Below are 5,266 nucleotides of genomic sequence, written 5' to 3' on the forward strand. Positions count from 1 at the left end.
TTTAGACCAAATCAATAGATAGCTCTAATACCAATTGTTAGAAATGCTTTAGAATAATTGAGAGGGGGTTGGGGGGGGGGGGGGGGGGGAATTAGTTATTCAAGGTCAAAATGTCCTAAAAAAAAAATTTCACTAAGTATATAGTGAGCCCATTTAAACTAACCATGCATCCAACCTAAACATTCTTCTTAGCAAGTTACTGATAAATCAACATGAAAAATAAACATATGAAATAGTGATTTACATAGAAACCTAATTTGGCAAAAACTACCAGTAACATGCTACTACTTTCTCACTCTTATGAAGTGATGCCCTATTAAAGGCTACAAAACACACTATAAAATGTGACTCGGTTAAGGGATTTTAACCACCCTATTAGAAGTGGGCCTAGTTAAAGGACTTTAGAACATTCACTTGGAATGTCACCTTGTTAAAGGATTTACAAAATGGTTGTTAAACCAACCTAAGTCCATAGGATTTTTCCTAAAAGATACAATTGCTAGAGAGTAACTATAAGGGCTTTTGATCTGATACAGTTCACAATATAACTTGCAGATTTTAGATCTCAATTTGGTTCACAAATTCTCCTAGCTTTCAGTCTCTATAGCTCTGATAGCTTGTCCTTCTTTCAGGCTTTGTCTCCTTGAATCTTCATGCTCATTATGCCAATGTAATTACCTTTGTGGCCACCTATTGAAGCAGAGCCTCTGTACTTTTTTCTTCCCTCTCGATGCCTTCTCCTCGACACCACATACTCTCTCCAATCTCTCTTTGCTTCTTGACCTATAACTCCTTAAGTAGGAATCTGGAATACTTTTTCCACTCTAATCTTCCCACTCTTATTTTTGGGTTTGAGTGGATTAGGTAGGATATAATGTATCTTCCCCTTATCTTGTTTCTTCTAGAAACATCATGTAGAATCCACCTAAATTCACCTTAAAATGGTTAACCTAAAATTCTATACCACTAGCTCAACATTATTATCTTCCATCTAGTTCACAAAATTCAAGGTAACAAACTTGTTGGCTCATATCTGGAAAATCTTTGACTTCTCAAATAATGCAGTAACTCAACACTATTGACTTTCTGATGCTTGACACCTACTGTGGATTTACTCGGCATAAACTAAGTTTTACTAATGATTAGCACCTATTACATTTTATCTAGCTTGACACCTGAACTTGCTTCGCACATTTTGTTTCACTTGACACACACTAGATTTTTCATTTTCTTGGCGCATACTGATAATCTACTTAGCATGAACTAACTTGCTCGACACCCACTAATGAATTTAGTCAAGCTTTGTAGATAGTTTTGTTATAACTTATTCTTCCAGAGTTTCTAAGTGTGGCCAACATTTGTATCTTCAAGTGTATTATCAATACATCATTTTACCATTGTCTTAATTGATCCTTGTACTTCATTACAAAACCATAACACAACCTTTCCCTTAGGTGCTTTTGTTACATCTTATTGATTAAATCCTATTCATCAATCAACTAAGTGATAGTAATTGGATCTTATAAGCAATTGTCATTCCTGCAAATAGCAGGTTTGACATTAGTAACAAAAAAATGATTGAAAACATTCTTTATCAACAATCTTCCTTCTTCAATATTGATCTTTACAATCAAATTTTAAAATTTTCATATTCAATCTCTAAATGCATCAAATTTTGACATCAATTTACAAGAAATTTCAAAAATAGGAAAACAACTTCCACTTTTTGCTTAAAATTGAGACCCAACTTCTTAGGCTTACCCATCCAATATGTTGTGAATAACATATTATAATTTTCCAATCATTGATCTAAACAGTGTTTGGTTCACAGCAATAGAATCATCATTCATAGATAGTTTATTTCCTATGGCCATAGGTGTATTGATTGGTCTTGAGTCCTCCATCCCAATTTTTTTAAATATCTCCTTGATGTATTTTGACATACAATATAGATACCTTTCTTCATCTGATATACTTGTAAATCAACAAAGAATTTGATTTCTCCTAGCATAGACATTTCAAATTCCTTCTGCATCTCATCTATAAATTATTTTCATATTCTATCTTGTCCTACAAATGTGCTATCATCAAAAAATATTTTAGCTAAGAGTATCCCTTTACCACCTTCAGTTTTCAAATACAATTTTTTTTATCATTGGTCCTTTCAAAACCAATCTTTATTAAATAATTATGCAACCTTTTATACCATGCTCTAGGAGCTTGTCTCAATCCATGCAGTGCTTTGTGCAATTTACATACCATGTTCTTATTGCTAGGATCAAAAATTCCTTTTGGTTGTTCAATGTAAGCCTCTTCTAGTATTCCATTTAGAAATATAAATTTGACATCCATTTGATATGCTTTAAATCCTTTGTAAGCATAATATACAAGTAATGTTTTAACTCCTTCCAATCTTGCAACTAGGGCAAATGTTTCCCCATAATCAATACCTTCTTCTTGTGCATATCTTTTGCATAATAATCTAGCTTTATTCCTTGTGAATTATCCTTTCTCATTAATTTAGTTCCTCAATACCCACTTGGTTCGAATAACATTCTTTTCCTTTGGTCTAGGTACTAGTGATTAGGTTTCGTTCTTCTTTATTTGTTTAATGTCTCCATTCATTGCTTGAATCCAATCTTCATTGTCCAAATCATCCTTCACTAATTTGGGCTCAAGCTCACAAAGTAAACATGTATTACTTCTTAGTCTTTTCCTTGTTATAGCTCTAGAGTCTTTGTTTCTAATGATTTGTTCATGTGCATGGTGTCTTCTCACATATTTTTCTAGTGTAGGTTATTTTCTTCTTTCTCCTTGGACAAGTTCATCTTTAAAATTGATTTCAAGTTCATTTTGTATTTATTCTTCTAGTTCCACTTTAGGTTTTGGGTGCTCAACATTGTCTTCCTTTTGTTTGACATCTTCTTCATATATCTCGGTATCATTCTACTAATGCTTGACACCTACAGTCTGTTACTCAAGCTTGACATTCACACTTTGTTCTTTCTTGGCAACTTTGCTCTCTAGTTTAGGTAGTGTGCAAGGAACACCTTCATTGATAATATGAATGTGTTTTAGTCATTAGGTTTTATCTTGCATTAAAATTCATTTATTTCTACATATTCATCAACTTTGACATTTGCACTTTCCACAACTTTTTTAGTGTTAGAGTTTGAGTTCAAACATTGATAAGCTTTTCTCTTAGTGGAATATCTTAGGAATATGCCTTCATCAATTTTAACATCAAGTTTTCTATTTCTATCTTCCTTTAGTATATAATATTACTTTAAAATATTTCACATTAGGTTCATACCCATACCATAATTCAAAAGGTGTAATGTTTGTACCTTTCTTGACTTTTACTTGGCTCAAAATATAAACTGTTGTACTTACATCTTTTCTCCAATATTTCTATGATATATTCTTCTACATCATCAGTGTTTTAGCATAATCCATGATTGATCTATTCCTCTTTTTAGGTATTCCATTTTGGGGAGGGGTTCTAGGTGTCAACATTTACCTTTTGATTCCTCTATCATTGTATAATATCTTAAATTCATTAGAGATAAACTCTTCTCCTCTATCAAATCTCAAGAACTTCAAAATTTTACCTATTTCCTATTTAACTCTTTCCAAATACTGCTTCAATAATTGAAAATCATCATATTTTTATTTTACAAACATTAGAGTCATCATTCTGGAATAGCCATCAACTAGAATGAAATATTTATCTCTTTCATAGCTTTACACTCCAATAGGTATACAAAGGTTAGTATGAACTAATTCCAAAATTTCAATGGATGAATATGTCTTGCTCTTGAAACTAGACTATGTCATTTTTCCTAATTGACATTTTTTAGACATAGCATTCTTCATATAGGTGTCAATGACAACTTGATTCCAATTACTACAAGTGGCTTTCAAGTACTTTGGAAGCTAAAGGCCCTATAATTTTATGGCTATGAAAGGGGGCCTTACCACCAGCCGATAAAAGCACTATCTAATTTTATGAATGTGCCCATTGATAAGCATTTCTTAGCTAGTTTTAGTAGATCTAGTCATGCCAATTTTTCATTGGCTCCTAGAAAAATAGAACTAGATGTAACAATAAGAGATGCTTCAAAATTAGGGTATGTTCCTATAGCTTTGGTTTTCCCTCCCTACCATTTTAATTTCTAGGCTCAGTGTGAGCTTAGTGTTCCAATTACTTTTGATGTTTCAAGGTGTCATCTATCATGAGTGTCTAGCACCAAAGAAACAATATTTTGTTTAATCAGAGTAGACTTTGGACATCCCCATAAACTTGTTGATCCATCACTATATGACCAGATGAGATAATCTATTTTGATAGCTTTTAAAGAATTATTGATCTCTTTTCTTTGAGTCTTTGGTAATCTTTTAAAACTTTCTTGTGGAGCTCACATGTTTCCACTTAATTTTTCATTGAATTCAATTGTTCATTGTATAGAATAGGATAGAAATTGAGAATTGCTATCTACATTTCATTACCTTTTACAATTGTCTAGAATCTTATATGTACCACCTTAGTGATTCTTTCTTTCTTTCTTTTCTACCTTGATCACATTTAGATTGTGTGGCTAAGGCATTTGTGTTCTTTTCCATATTCATTTCTATTTTGATAACTATTGCATTCCTCATTTAATGAACTTTTTGGGAAAATCTCATGCATAACCGTGATCTTTACAAGTCTTTGAAGAGATCCTTTATCTAAATCGATAAGTTTTGAACTATCCCCTTACTACTGCCAACCTAAATTTTAAGACAACCTAGATGATCAATGCTTTAAATTTGTAAAGTGTTGAGAGTGATCAATCTTAGATTATGAATTTAAGGAAAGAGATCCTTTATGACTGCAAGTAACACCTATTTTTTAGTTGGCAAAAGAAACAAAGTTATCTAAATGCTTTGACAGAGAAATACCTCTTCCCTATAATCCAAAACAAATGGGATAGTCTTGGTTATGCATCAAGAATAAATATTGATCACATATAGCATCCAGACCAAAAAAATTAATAAACACATGAAACATTAAGCTAACACATGACTAAAAGTAAACACTCAACCAGAAGCAAACAAAAAACCTTTTTTCTTTTCTTTTTGTGTTAGGCTTCAAAATAATGTTTCAAAAACTCACCATTAACTAGTAATGGGACCAATTCCCCTTATAAAGTACTTAGCCTAAAATTATTTTCCCCCAGAATCTCTATAATTTGATAAGGACCTATCCACAAGCATTGAAACCTAG

The sequence above is a fragment of the Cupressus sempervirens genome, chromosome 11 (genome assembly GCF_028749045.1).
Source record: "Cupressus sempervirens isolate cs-2001-9-10 chromosome 11, ASM2874904v1, whole genome shotgun sequence".
NCBI classification, from domain to species: domain Eukaryota; kingdom Viridiplantae; phylum Streptophyta; class Pinopsida; order Cupressales; family Cupressaceae; genus Cupressus; species Cupressus sempervirens.